General features: G+C 45.4%; 1 protein-coding gene across 3 annotated transcripts in view; it reads left to right on the forward strand.

The window, feature by feature from the left end:
* The window catches only part of LNX2 (ligand of numb-protein X 2), a 117,433-nt gene that overhangs the window by 53,630 nt on the left and 47,722 nt on the right, over nucleotides 1-16,081 (forward strand). For all 3 annotated transcript variants that reach the window (XM_075592199.1, XM_075592198.1, XM_075592200.1), the window contains one exon: nucleotides 2,500-2,560. The gene's annotated coding sequence lies outside the window, so the exon portion shown is untranslated. The remainder of the gene's footprint in view (nucleotides 1-2,499; nucleotides 2,561-16,081) is intronic.

The raw sequence follows: 16,081 nt of genomic DNA on the forward strand, positions 1-16,081 counted from the left end.
ATTGAACATTGGATATACAGTATGTTGTAAATAGCAATCCCCTGTTTTACTCGCCTCTTCAAATGTAATCACACCTAAATGGGTTAGTCTTTCTTCGCACATTCAGCGTTCCATCACCTTTTGATAACCCTTTCAGTGCCAAGGGTAGTTTCTGCCCTCGGGGCCAAGGAAATTTTTCAATAACGCTTTAAATCAATTTGTTTTTGTTTCATTGTGTGCCACAGCCTATTATTTTCTTTTACCGGAAAAAAAAATAAAAATTGTTTTTGATGTTTGTCTTGTATGCTTACTTGGTCATGTGAATTATCCAATCTTTTTAGACATATGGGATATTTTTTCCAACTGTGCCAAGCCATATGTAATATGTGTATGCAAACGTTGTCTGAATGAGCCATATTACACACCAACTAAACCTTCATATTGATTGCCTTTAGAAAATAAATATAATTTGTTATACATTTCATTTTTGTTTAGTTAATGTTTTTGCAAGAGATGAGGGTAAGAAAAACTATCATTTCTGACGCACCACTATTTTTGAACATAATTACATGACCATAATAATGTACACACGACTTGTCTTCGGAACTTGGCAATTAGCGGAATCTTGGGGAGGGTCACATTCTAATGTTCTACAAAGGGGGACTACATAAGCTGTTTGAATGTCAGATAAAGTGAACATTTCATTTGATGCTTCTAAGCCGAGGTGGGGTTGTACTTGGAGTAAAAACGTAACTCCCAAATATGGGGGGCCCTTACCTGAGAGAGGGCTCTACCAATGTCAAGTCAAGAGTAGCCCCATAATTATGGAATTAAAATGCACTTGTGGGGCCTAGTGAAATGGAAGTATTTTAACATAATGTGTATATACAGATGAAAGCATGCTATGTAGTTGGAGTTGATTTTTACGAGGGAGGGAGTTCTTTCAGTAATCTTGTGAGTTTGTCAATATTATTCACTTGGAAATAGGGATGAGTCAGTTGATGCAGTAATCAGAGGCCCACTGCCTAGAAACTGTGTATGTTGTGTGGTGCCTTGTGTAGCAACATCATGTTGTCAATGTGCAGTCTGACATGAGGAATACTACGACTGGGGCCATGGTGCTGCAGAGCGTGCGGACGCGTCCGTACGCTGAGCAAACAGACTGCCTTATGGCTGTGTTCGCGTCCATGCGGTGGGAGGGGGCGTGTGTTGCGCAATAAATCAGTTCAAACTGATTTCTAGGCGCGACAGGCCGGTCACGTGAGCGGTTTGCCCAATGAGGGCGAACCAGCTCTGTGATGCCCCTAGGCACGTCCCCCATGGCCCGGCCCTCGACCATGGCCAGGGAAAGCACCCGCTTTCCAACAGCCTCCGCAAGCCTCGGCGCGGGCGAAGGCACCATGGTCCTTTTTTCATTTAATTCATGAATGGTATTAAATATTAACTTTTGAGGTTTGGGGCAGCACGTAAGACTCATGAGCCTAGAGTTATCAATCTCCAGTAAAACTGAGTTAATATCGCGCCCGGGGAAAAGAAGAAGACTGTGTCGTATTAGCGCAATTTTATGACGTATGCGTAAGGCATCAATATTGCGGTAATATTTTCTGGGGTGTGATATTTTAGCACTAATTGCGATGCAGTAATTAAGGGAATCGGTAAATACACATTATGGCTCCGCAATCGCATGGGGGAGGGTAATGTCATATTTCAACTATAGAGGTATGTGATATCAATTGTTATGCAAAAGTCAATAAGCGATACCGCACTCACCAATAGTAAAAGTTATCTTCGTTACTGGTGCTGGTCTGGAGAAAAATGCAGGGACCCTTTCCATGCATAGACGCTGCAGCTATTTCTCCCCGACAGACAGATTCTTAGGCCGTGCCTATAGTGCCGGCGACGGCGACACGGCGGGTGACGTCACCCGTCGCCACAAGTGAAAGTTATGTTTCGCCGGGCGGCGGGGTCGCGGGATTCCGGAAATTTGATTTGTTCAAGGGCCATCACGTGACGCGACAGCCCTTGAAAAATGAAATTTTGCCGGCTTCCAGTTTCCGCTCCGTCGCTTTGTCGCCATCGCGCGCACTATAAGCGCATGAGGCGGTGGCAATGTATTTTTTTTCGGGGCGACGTCGCCGGCACTATAAGCGCGGCCTTAGTCGGAATCAATTTAGGATTTCAGAATGGAAAACAAAAGAACAGATCCCGTGCTCCTACCAATTTGGGCTAAAATATACTAGTGACATGTTTACATCCAAATCTGTGTAACAAAGGAGTCGTTGAGTTGCATCTTTTGTTCAAAACATGATTCAAGCCTGTCAACGATTTCAGAATGTTATTATAGCAGACAGGGGGGGGATGGCACAACGTCTCGGGGGTAGATCCCTTCAACAGGTGAATATTGTGAGGTGTACATACAATCTTTTAAATAGTTTACACTTGTTAGTCCTATCCTTCCTTTTGTTGCCTTTTGTCGCTGCTTGTGATGTATATGTCCTAATTAGTATACATGTTTTTCAGGTCCTGACGTCTTTTGAAGGTGGTGTTCCAGTCATATTGAATCGTCTCTGCAAGAGTTTCGGTAAAGTTTGTAAATTCCGTGACTTTTAAAGTCTCAGTCATTTAAATACTATATTCATTAATATGTTTAGGAGATCTGGCCCCCTGTGTGAGTGGAGTTCAGATCATATTAGATTTTCACCTAAAGAGTTCTGGTAAAGTTTGTAGATGCCGCAATTTTTTAAGAGGTACAGGTTTCAAATATCCCATGGTGTTGCATATAAGATGCTTCGGGCATATAGCACAACTGTACAATGTGTATCTTTAAATTGAACTAATATTAATTATTACAACAACTCTATGGTAGAAATTACATTAACCCCTTTGATGCTTGCGGCTACCAAGGTATACCACAGGCATCAAAGTGGGTAATATTAAAATGAAACTCCTCTTCCTACCCCTTTGGCTACCCAATGGCTACCACAAAACTAAAATTAAAAACCCATAAAAAACAATCCAGGGTCTGATGGCCCAAACCCTCCTCCACCGCAAAAAAACATGAAATCAATCAAGGCCCAATGGCCTATTTATAATACAAGCCGATGTCCTATTTATAATACAGGCCCGATGGCCTATTCATAATACAAGCCGATGTCTTATTTATATTACAAGCCCGATGTCCTATTTGTAATACAGGCCTGATGGCCCATTTATAATACAAACCCGATGGCCTATGTATAATACAAGCCCGATGGCCTATTTATAATACAGGCCCGATGGCCTATTTATAATCTGTGTCCTGCGACAGGGGATCGTCTGCTTGACATTAAGCCCTGAATCCTTATTGATTAAAGAATCTTCATCTGTAAGTATTTCTTATTTTCTTAAAAGACATCTTCTTTTTTTTTCTGTATGTAGCCGAGTCCCCCGACCCTGCCTCCGGTGCGGGGGAGCTGTCAAGTAGTTGGCCAGAGCTCCGAGCGATCAGGAGTGTGGTGGCAGCCATTTTGGTAATCGTGCATGTTTCGAGGCGCGCATGCGTAGTGTGAGGAGTGTGGCGGCCATTTTAGGACGGCTCCGCAGATGCAGCCACGGGACTACAAGTTCCACAATCCCTAGAATGGGGGACTGCAGCACATGGGACTGTACCAGCCAATGGGATGCAAGCACTGTGAGGAACAGGATATCCTCCGTGCGCGGAAAGCCCGCGAGGCAGTCCGGACAGAGGAGGCAAAGAAGAAGGTAATGTCCAGGGAGCTGTGCTTCCTGGCCTAGGCTAGACCTTGCCCCTAGGCCCCAGTTAGGCCCTGAGCCATAGTAGAGGAGTGTTGTAGGGAAGGCCCCAGATATGGACTCTTCCCCTTATTGCTATTCCTGCACCGGTGACCGGATGGCAACGCGGTGCCCTGAGGGCTGGGACCAGGTCACAGGATTCAGAGACATTGTGCGAGACCCTCCGGCTAGAGCTCACACTGTGAGGAGGATCCGGACCCTTTAGGCGAGAGGGGATTTGTGTTGGAGGCCCTGCTACGTGGGACCCACTCCAACTCACTACGCCAAGCAGCACCTGGGTACTGGAGTACCCAGACAGGTACCCAACGTGCACCTACATCTACAGGGAGTAGCGCTACCTCACATTTGGGTGGAAATTGCTGGGTCAGGACACCAGGGGTATTGGTGTCACAGCACCCTCAGTACTTTGGGGGAACCACCATGTGTTGGGTCACTGGGTTTATACTGTGGGTACAGTTATTGTATGTTATCTGTGTTAGTATGTGTGTACAGTAAAGCTTAGTTATATACATTGTGTGGTGTATTGCTTATTACTGTATATCGGTTCCTGTGAGGGGTTATCCTGCCAACGCTGGGATCCTTCATAGGTGGAGGCGCTGCACTGCAAGGAGATAGAGCTCACCCCAGGCTCCCAGAGGCGGAGGCTTAAAGCTGCAGTTCAGTCAATATCCTGCATGTGTGTTTTTCTTAATAAATCAGTTCTGTAGTAAGAAAAAATACTTTTAGCATTTTCTGTTTTTAAAAAAACAACTTTGAAAGACCAATTTTCTTGTATTCTATTTTAACAACCATTTGCTAAGGCACTGCCCCTTCATGTCCTGGCACAAGCCCTGGCACACCCCTTTGTCAGCCCTGCCCTCCCTCTAGCACATGTCAGTGCAGGAGTGCTCATGAATATTCATGAGCTTCCACTGAGTGACAGAAGCAGAAGAAAAACAGATCCCTTCACTAATGATGTCACCAAATTTCGCCGATCAATACATGGAGAACGAATTGACCGGCAGCTATACAGTTCTTTAGGTAATTAGAGATTGCCCACATGAAACTATTAAAATAAAAAAATAAATAAAAAAAGACTGAACTGCAGCTTTAAGCCTCCTATGAACAAACAGGTACAGCAGCACACGTAGTTGCCTGCGTAGTTCGCTTAGGCATAGGGAAAGGGGGCTACATGTAATTTTCAGCCACCGGATGTGGCCCCTTGAAAGACTTCAAGTCTTCTGTGAGGGCACTGGCCTTTTATGGTGGATAGAGCCGTTGCAGAAGACATGTAATTGGGATACATGGTACATCAACCAGTCATATCCCTTGATGTATCATGTGATTCCCACCATTTATAATGACATGACAGATTTTGCCGAACAGGGGGCTATTGATAGTCACATTGGCAATCTAGGCTCTTATTGACAGGGCCCAGGTAGCCAGGTATTTTTTTTAAAATATTTGCTGATTTTTAGCTGTACAAAGTTGATGACTTGGACCACAAAAATACCACTTTTTTTGCCTATAATACCGCATTTTTGCCTTAGCAGAGTTTTAATGACTCCAAGCCATAGGGATAAATATCTGTGTACATGTTGGATTAGCCGCATCGAAGAAGAAAGTTGTGTTTATTTACTATATATTTATTTACTTCAGTGTTATTCACTGCTAAATTACTCTGGACTATTTTGTACAATATAATTCCTTGCATTACACCAACAGGAAAATCACAAGTAGCTGTTTCATAAGAGCTTTTAGTACATGATGTTCTTTTATTCAACCTTCCCACTTACATATATTGTGACCTATTTATCCGCTGGTAAGCATCTTCAAGAGTGGCAATGTTCACATAGATACAACAAAAAAGCTTATTTTTCATTTTCCTGGTAACTTTCATAATAAGTTGGGGGGGGGGGGGGAGAACAGGGGGGGGATTGCCACACTGTTTAGCTCCTATCATGCAGGAGCGTTCCTTGCAAGAAGTGAATTATTAATAATGACGGCATATGTTGTGGACCTTTCTGTGACTCATGCAGCAGTGAATCACTGTTGTCTTGATAAAGAACGATGTTCGCTTCTGACTTTGGTTTCTCCTTTACCCCTCCTACAGTAAACGAACAGCTCACATTTTCTGCCTCTTGACAGTACACAGATATGAGTCCATTGTTTTTAAATAATTTAGCTTTTTTCCTTTAAAATATCTGTTCTTTTGAAAAGAGGCAACATTTTTTCTTTTTATTCTGGTATCATAGCGACCTCTTTCCAATACTGAGAGTATGCTGCAGCACAGATTGATGACATACCTCCAGCCATCTAATGCTTTAACTATGCAGTGATTAGAAACACAATAATGGGGGTTACTCATTAACCTTTTGAGTGCTGGAGGGGCTCTTTAGGATGTAGGAACCACATCAAGGGGCCCCTGAAGTGCCAGACCCCATGATGAAGCAGCACCATAAGAGTTCTACTGACTTCAGTGGGATTTTCCATGCAATAGTACCTCAATTGGCACCATCACAGTTTAATGAATAATCCACCATGTTTTATTGGTACTTTACGCGGCTGTAGATTGTGGTTGCCGACTCGCTGTCATCCGAACCCCAATGACCACATGAATATCCAGACGTAACTCCTATCGCGAAGATTCCTTTACAGTGTTTACAGTGTTAAAGAATATTAGACTTTCTTGAAGTCTCTCCTCCCACCTGGCAGGTATGCCATGTTTTCTAAGGTCGCGCTTAAAGTGCTGACAACGGCGACCGATGACGTCGCCACCCGCGAAAGTTATAATTTAACTTTCAGCAACGTCGCTAGCGACAGGGTCATTGATTGGTTCAGAGACAGTCACATGTGGCGACAGTCTCTGAAAAACCAATTTACCAGGCTACCAAATTTTTGGCCGCTCCGTCGCGCTTACAATAAGCGCTCGCGACGGAGTAAATTGTTTTGTTTTCGAGCGACATCGCCGTTGCGGGCACTATAAGCGCAGCCTAAGGATGATGCAAAGCTTAGTATGGCCAGCCTTGTCTCATTTGATAACACATTTTTGTTCCTGTACTTGTGTTTTCTCTAATCCCCAATGTTTGTGTGTGTGTATAATAGATTACATGGTGAGGGCATTCACTTCTAGAGACATCTGCATAACAACGGGGTGCTCATGCCATCTGCAGGAATGGTTACAGATGTGTTGAAGTTAAAGAAGGGTAGGCACTCTTAGGAATAACAGTGAAATAATTGTATTGTCTGTTTCGGTCCCTATTGGGACATTTTTCACCATTATCACTGGGAGTGCCTAAACCACTTTAAATCTATCTATCTATCTATCTATCTATCTATCTATCTATAAAACTCAATATATGTTTTGTCTGTGGGTTTGTGCGCGCTCTCATTGGCTGTCAAGCTCTCCCATTGGCTGACTGCGGGGCGTGCCTTGGCTGTCATTGGCTCTCATTGCCTGAATACGGGGTGGGCCTTGGCTCTCATTGGCTCTCGCGGTCTCTGAGTTCAAGGCAAGGTGACGTTAGGCACGTTCGGAGCTGGGGGGGGGGCAACCAGAACCAGATGCCGCGTATTCCTCTCGCCCGCCTCCCCAGCGGGCAGCCGCCAACTAACAACCCGCCCGCACCACAGTAAGTCAGCTGCCGTCAACCAACCCACCGACCAACCCGCCCCCGCAGACAACAGCCACCGGCGCCCGCATCTGCACTCAGCCACCGCCGCCGACACACTCTCCCGCCCGCACCCCCCCGCACCCCCCTGAGCCGGCGGCAACAAAACCTCCACCCTGCACCCCCAGTGAGACAATGTCGATGAACAACCCTCCTGCCCGCACCCCCACTGAGCCGCCGCCCACCAACCCTCCTGCCCGCATCAACAGTGACCCGCACATCAACCCGCTGTGAAGGGGGACACACACGGAGTTCTTAACGGGGGGGGGGGGAATGGAGCTGTGATCAGTGGGGCACCACAGCTGTGAATGGGGGGGGGGACCGGAGCTGTGAAGGTGGGGGGGGGAAGGGAACGGAGCTGTGCAGGGGGGGGGGGAGCGGAGGTGTGAACGGGGGGGGGTGGAACCCAGGTGTGAATGGGGGTAAAACCCAGCTGTGAAGGGGGGGGATCGGAGATGTAAAAGGGGGGTCACCAGCTGTGAAGGGGGGGAACTGAGCTGTGCAGGAGGGAGGGCGGAGGTGTGAAGGGGGGGAACTCAGCTGTGAAGGGGGGGGGGACCGGAGCTGGGAAGGGAGGGGGGGCCGCATTCATGTGCAGGGGGGGAACGGAGTGCTGTGAATGGGGGAGAAAGAGAGGGGAAGGGGGAGTGAGAGAGAGAGTGGGGGAGCGGAGAGAGAGGGGGGAGCGGAGACAGAGGGGGAGCGAGAAAATTAAATCCAAGGCAATGCCGGGTATATCAGCTAGTAATAAATATATTAGCACACAGATGTAACCAACGTTATTGCAATGTTTGGGGTGCTGCAGTGGGACATGCATAACGCCAGTTTTGTGTGTGTGTGTGTGTGTGTGTGTGTGTGTGTGTGTGTGTGTGTGTGTGTGTGTGTGTGTGTGTGTGTGTGTGTGTGTGTGTGTGTGTGTGTGTGTGTGTGTGTATATATATATATATATATAAATATAATTTTTTTTTTTTTTTTTTTTTAAACATGGGGTCCGTGTATTTATCCTCGGAAGTTAAACAAAAGCTGTTGTTTAAACCTCAATCTGGTGATCATGTCAGGAGGTTGCCTCATGACCGATGGTCCCTGATCTGTGCCTAGACCCCTTACTATCGACTGCCACTAGAACCTGTTCGGGTTGGCTCAACTGGTATACCTCTAAGGGCTTCCCCAAGACCTACAGTGGGGAGAAAAAGTTTGTGAACCCAATGATAATTGCGGAAATTCCATAGTTTTTCATGATAACCTTCTTGAATGAAAAAACGTCTTTTCTTAAATATCCAATAGGGTTTATATTAACCAATTTGTGTCTTTTGATACAAAATTATGTATGTACAGTATTAAACAAATAATAAGTAATTAAGAGTCAGGGTTTGTGCAAAGGTAAGTGAACTCCTGGTTTTATCAGCTAAATTAGAAGGGATAATTAGAATCGGGTGTTTAAATAATTAGGTAGATCTTCAGGTGTGAGTTTGGGAGGCCCCACCCTATATAAAGATCAGAAACGTTGTGACTTTGCTCTTCACCATACAGGTATGTGGAAAATGTCATGCCACGATCAAAGGAAATCTCTGAGGACCTTAAAAAAGCAGCTATTGATATTCATCAGTCTGGAAAACCATTTTTAAAAGACCACAGTCACTCTACCTGGGAGTGGTCGTACTACCTAAATCTCTCCAAGAACAAACCGGCACATCATCCAGGAAGTCACAGTGAACCCCAAAGTATGCGTGACTCAACTATCAGAAAAAGACTGAACAATAATGGTGGTCATGGAAGGATAGCGAGGAGGAAACCACTGGTGTCTAAAAAGACCATTACTGCCCATCTGAAGTTCGCCAAAGAGCACATAGATGATCCAAAAGACTTCTGGAACCAAATACTACGTTGGAATAGAAGAACCTCATCTCAACCGTCAAGCATGGTGGTGGGAGTGTGATGGTTTGGGGTTGCTTAGCTGCCTCAGGACCTGTACAGCTTGAAATCATTGACACAACTATGAATTCTGCACTATATCAGAAGACAGAGAATGTCAGACCACCCGTCCGTGAGCTGAAGCGAAAGTGGGTCATGCAGCAAGACAATGATCCTAAAGATACAAGCAGATCTACTGTACAAAAGAATAGCTAGAGAAAAAAATAATGTGAGCTAAGCCGAAGAGGTCTGGCTCACAGACAGAAATCCCTATAGTGGTGCACAACAGCTACTGTTCACAAATATAAACCAAATACATTGAATGTCTACAAACTGTGGTGAATGATATAAACCTTCACTTTATTAATAATAATCAAATAAAATAGCACTTCACAACAGAAATAGTAAATGATTAAAAGTCAACCCACTAGAAGTCAGATAACCACATCAAGATATCACCATATAAAGTGTATATAGAGAGAGCTCTCTTAGCTAGTGCATCTGTTGGAATATGCACACGTATATCAGAGTTGTGTGTATATATACACTAGTATATGGTCATTGAGGTACAGTGACCACAAAAATATATATATAGTGGATTGCCTGTGGTGATTTATATGTGGAGTGAATCTAATAGGGCTCACCCTGGTTAAACTTTAGTATTCAGATATAAACTGGTGTAATCCATGCTGGTCTGGTATAAAGTGCAAAACTGTGCTCCGTGTGGAAACTAGTCTCAATCTTTACTATCACAAGGATTCTAAGATCAAACTCTTGTGCATATTTTATGGTAGACTGATTCAAGTATTGCAGCTTTGTCTCCTTGATAAATTGTTTGGGGCACATAATATGTTCTCCGAGAGAAGAGTTGTGTATGTGAGAAGCCGAAATTATGATCAAGGATGTATACCTAAAAGTTTAATGTCGGATAGACGCTATGCGTCCAACAGCAATTAAGTAAACACTACTTTACATCTTGGTTGTGCAGCTTGTGTTTTGGCCATAAGGGGTTCATGTTAAAACACCACCCCTTATCTTTCAACCTTTGTAGTGCACTCCTATCTTATCCTCACTTTCGACACACTTCTCTATGATTGGAGTGAGCCAGGAGAAGCAAAGCCGTCAGGTAGAATTACTGATATGTGTATAAGTTTAATCAATGGTGTCCATCATTTTTAAATGCTATTATTCAATAGTAACTTGTTGATACACACAGAGGCCTCTGTTGAGAAAATACAGCATCTGTAGTATAGATGTCTATAGCCGTGTCTATTGATTTAGCAAAGCAGAATGCTTTATTGTATGTAATACTTGTGTGCATGGTACGCAGACCCATAGGTACAGGCAGTTAATCACTGCTGTATTTCACCCACGACCGTAAACAATATAGGTAATCAGCCATTTGGTCCATGTATTACTGCATTGTGTTAAATAGATCTCTAGTGACAGAGGTCCGTTGACCCCGCTATTAATGGTGGTAGCATACTTTAGACCCAGTAGCCTATTCATATAGAGTTATTTAGAGTTACTGATTTGACTCATGTGAGCCTGTCTGTAAAAAGACCAAGTGAGCAGGTAAAACTTCTTTAGGGTTGTGAATATTTTACTAGCACAAGTTAAGCCGGCTAACCAGACGTACGTTTCGTCGTATAAAGAGACGACTTCTTCTGGGGTGCAAAAGGATAGCCGCAGAAGAAGAAATTCTGCGTTTTAGAATGGCCTAGTCAAAGTGCGGACCTAAATCCCTTTGAAATATTGTGGCAGGACTTGAAGCGAGCTGTCCATGCAAGGAAGCCCTCAAATGGCACTGAGTTGAAGCAGTTCTGTAAGGAGGAATGGGCCAGAATTCCTCAAAACTGATGTGAGAGACTGACCGTCAGTTACAAGAAATACTTAGTTAAAGTAATTGCAGCTCAAGGTACTGCGTTTAAAGGTTAACATACTTTTTCACACATGCATATTGAATGTTGAATCATTTATGGATTAATAAATGTTGAAAAAGTTACATGTTTTTGTGTCATCAGGTTATCTGTATCTATTATTAAGATTTAAATTAAGATCTAATAACATTTTAAGGTTTGAAATATGTGAAAATCCTAAGGGGTTCACAAACTTTTTCTCACCACTGTTGGTCACAACTAGCCGGACACCAGGAGCGAATAAACTTTTGGATTTATTACGTGTAGGGTACAGCAGCACAGTTATCTATCACTCCCAGGATAGATACATATAAGGGAGGCAAATATTCACAAACAGGTCTAATCACTGTTTGCCAGGATGCAGCCGAGGGTAAGCTGCCGTGGTCTCTTTTAGTCCGTGTGATGACCCAAGTTGAGCCGAATTGAAGTCTAGAACATAACAGTCCTCCAGGGAAAAGAAAACAAAAAGTTGCTCGTAGCCCCTTGGCTACCTAGCCCTGCGTGGTTGGTAGCCTCCTGGCTATTTCGCTTTTGTGGTGGGACTGCAACCTGCCAAAGCTGGATGCCCTAGTGAAGAAACTCCCGCCCAAGGAAGTGGCTAGTTGCCTCCTGGCTACGTAGCCCTGTATTGTGGGGACCGCCACCCATCAACGTTTGATGCTCCAAACGTACCTCTGGATGCCACCAAAGCTTTTCTCTCTTGGCAGCTGTCCTCCCCAAGGGGTTGCTGATATCATGTAGCCACAGTGGCATCGTCACCGAGACTTACCCATACGTTCCAAAATTTACTCTGCTTCAGACTATGCTGCACCCAAATCTGACATCTTCCAGAGAACAAAGATCCTCCCTGAGAGCTCTCCTAGCCCTCGGTACTCTGCACAGGCTCACGACTACGCTGGTCGCATCAGACCCCTGCATCAGGTCTCTTCAGGATCCTCAGCTGCAAACTCTCTGGAACTCTGGATCGGGTAGGCAGGTATAGCTTTCCGGTCCCATTCAAATCATAGAGGAAGGCAATATTAACCAGGGACATCCCTGGTTAAGACTGCCACGGTCCACCAATTAGGAACAAGGTGCGTGGCTGGAATGGGCCAATCGGAAGAGGGGACGTAGCTACATAAAAAAAAAGTCATGGGTAAGTGTAAGGAAGAAGCGGAAGATTCAAACCTGGCCAATCCGAGGAGGGCCTATGAAGTCCCTTTTCCACTGCATTCAACTTGTTCAGGGCTCCAGGCACCCTGCTTAGATTGGCGCCATGCTGTCGGAGTAGGACAAAGCTCTGGTTTGAGTCTCTTGGGGATCCCAGCAGGTGAAAGACCTCTCCCAAATACACACAATACACGTTGCTGACACACTGATATATGCTCATACAATGGGCTCCTTCCCTAACACAATGGGCCCCTCCCTGATACAGCCCCAGTGATTGTAGCTCTTTTGCAAGCAAGTGCAGATTGAACCCCTGTTCGTCCATAACCACCTGAACCGAGTAGTATCACTGCTTTTACATAAAAATACATAGGCAAATGTACTTCCCCGTCTATTATATATATATATATATATATATATATATATATATATATATTCCAGACTCTCCCTGTGCCCCTAATAACTAAGGATTTTATTAAGCTCCAAAGTAATATGACAAACTTTATTTGGTCAGGAAAAAGGCAGAGAGTAAACAAGCTGACCATGACACTTTCGACGGCAAAGGGGGGATTAGCCCAACCATGTCTGTTCTCCTATTACAAACCAGCCACCTGGTTAATAGGCATGCGGAAAGGTCCCTTAGAAGATGTGTGCAGCTTGAATCTGATTTATGGAGTCCTGTAAATACCCAATTCATATTATGGTTACCATCATCTAAGAGGAAGGAGATGTTGGAGATACAGCTAAACCCCGTTATAACGCGGGTCTCGGGGTCCACCCCGAGACCACGCGTTACTAACTGGGTCGCGGAAAAAAAAATGGCCGCCGCTTTAATGCAGATTCATCCCGCGGGACAGGAGATGGGAGCGGGCATGTCCCTCCGCTCCCCGCTTCCCCCTGTCACCGCGGGACAGCCCGCGGGGCAGGAGATGGGAGCCGGGATGTCCCTCCGGTCCCCGCTTCCCCCTATCACCGCGTGACAGGCCGCGGGGCAGGAGATGGGAGCGGGCATGTCCCTCCGCTCCCCGCTTCCCCCTGTCACCGCAGGACAGCCCGCGGGGAAGGAGATGGGAGCGGGGATGTCCCTCCGGTCCCCGCTTACCTCTGATCCCTCCACGTGCCCGGTGCTCCCGCTGCCTGCATGGAGGTGGTAGCGGGGGGTTTCTTCTCCCCACCGCTGTCCCTGGCGCTCCCGCTGCCTGCGCGGGAGGAGGGGGGGGGAGCGGGTGGTGGTGCTGGTCGCGGCCTTTCCTCTGCTCCGACCCCACCCCCCGTCTGTGTAGAGTGAGAGAGTGTGTGTGTGTATGTATATATGGGAGAGAAAGTGTGTGTATGTGGGTGTGAGTGTGTGTAAGTGTCTGTGAGTGTGTGTAAGTGTCTGAGTGTGTGTGTAAGTGTGTGTAAGTGTGTGTAAGTGTCTGTGAGTGTGTGTGAGTGTGTGTGAGTTTCTGTGAGTGTGTGTAAGTGTGTGCAGTGTGTGTGCAGTGTGTGCAGTGTGAGCAATGAGCAGTGTGTGTGCAGTGTGCAGTGTGTGTGCAGTGTGTCAGTGTGTGCAGTGTGAGCAATGAGGAGTGTGTGTGCAGTGTACAGTGTGCGTGCAGTCTGTGAGTGTGTGTAAGTGTGTGTGAGTGTCTGTGAGTGTGTGTAAGTGTGTGCAGTGTGCAGTGTGTGTGCAGTGTGTCAGTGTGTGCCGTGTGAGCAATGAGCAGTGTGTGTGCAGTGTGTCAGTGTGTGCAGTGTGTCAGTGTGTGCAGTGTGTGTGCAGTGTGTCAGTGTGTGCCGTGTGAGCAATGAGCAGTGTGTGTGCAGTGTGTGTGCAGTGTGTGCAGTGTGAGCAATGAGCAGTGTGTGTGCAGTGTGTGTGCAGTGTGGCAGTGTGAGCAATGAGCAGTGTGTGTGCAGTGAGTGTGTGCAGTGTGAGCAATGAGCAGTGTGTGTGCAGTGTGTGCAGTGTGAGCAATGTGCAGTGTGTGTGCAGTGTGTCAGTGTGTGCAGTGTGAGCAATGAGCAGTGTGTGTGCAGTGTGCAGTGTGTGTGCAGTGTGTCAGTGTGTGCAGTGTGAGCAATGAGCAGTGTGTGTGCAGTGTGCAGTGTGTGTGCAGTGTGTGTGCAGTGTGGCAGTGTGAGCAATGAGCAGTGTGTGTGCAGTGAGTGTGTGCAGTGTGAGCAATGAGCAGTGTGTGTGCAGTGTGTGCAGTGTGAGCAATGTGCAGTGTGTGTGCAGTGTGTGTGCAGTGTGTCAGTGTGTGCAGTGTGAGCAATGAGCAGTGTGTGTGCAGTGTGCAGTGTGTGCAGTGTGTGTGCAGTGTGTCAGTGTGTGCAGTGTGAGCAATGAGCAGTGTGTGTGCAGTGTGCAGTGTGTGTGCAGTGTGTGTGCAGTGTGTCAGTGTGTGCAGTGTGAGCAATGAGCAGTGTGTGTGCAGTGTGCAGTGTGTGTGCAGTGTGTCAGTGTGTGCAGTGTGGCAGTGTGAGCAATGAGCAGTGTGTGTGCAGTGAGTGTGTGCAGTGTGTGCAGTGCAAAAAAAAAAAAAAATTTTTTTAAAAATTAAAAAAATATATATATTTTTTTTTTTAAAACGGGAGCCACGGGAAAACCGCGTTATAACCGAATCGCGGTATAACGAGGCGCGTTATAACGGGGTTTAGCTGTACTTCCCACTATAACACATGTTTTGGGTTGCTGGAGGTCTTATGCTACCAGGAAGGGCCTCACAGACTCTAATTTCCCAATGACATCCCTCTACGACAACCTTGATTTTGCCCCAGGTTTATCGAAAATCGATTTCCAGCATTGGCAGGTTCGCCTAGGGTGCTGAACACCCTTGCACTGGACCTTCCCAGAATCCTATTGTGTTTAATAACTTTATAAACTGTTGTGTGCATGGTCTGTCTTATAGAAATGTGTAAATAAAAAATTAAACATACAGTATTCTCAGTGGCAGACATACTAATATCATAGATGGTACCCTTATGCCCCTGTACCTTTATAACTACACATAAATACACTTGTCAAACGCATTGTTACTAAAGATTCCTACAAGCATTAAACTGATTCTGCAGGTGCCATCACAACCTGCGATAAACTTGGAAAAAATACTTCATGCTCCCTGCAAAAAAAAAAAAAAAAAAGGATGTTTTTGTAGTATTTAATAACCGGCACCACAAATCGATTCATGTCACTGATGTGTTGTATGTTTAAGAAACATCAAGAAAAAAAAGGGGGGGGGGAGGGGTGTGACGGGAGCTTTGTGACAGGCTATAATAATAGCTTGCAGTTTGGCTGTGACATCTCTAATACAGAGTGCTTTTCCTGGTAATGTACAGGTTAATAAAAGCTTCAGTCAGACAGAACTTTGCAGCTAATATTGACAGATTTACTATAAATCATTCTTCCTGTTATTAAACAGGTTATTAAGAATTTATATTAGCGTTAGGGACCCCTGATATGTGGTCTGCCTTGGCGTTGGCTCAGGGGCTTACAACAATTTTGGCCAAAAATGTCAAACTAAAAGACCATTTACTTATTAGATATTTATCCATATATATTTAGGCACTGTACCGTGTATGAGTCTCACTAGATGTGCTAAAAACTGAGCTTTGTCTGTGTTTTATGTTATGTCTCTGGTTTTAATGCATATTGCCATGCTCAGTAGCACTCCTCTGACACTCATATGCTTATATATA

This window comes from Ascaphus truei, chromosome 3 (genome assembly GCF_040206685.1).
Source record: "Ascaphus truei isolate aAscTru1 chromosome 3, aAscTru1.hap1, whole genome shotgun sequence".
Classification (NCBI taxonomy): Eukaryota; Metazoa; Chordata; class Amphibia; order Anura; family Ascaphidae; genus Ascaphus; species Ascaphus truei.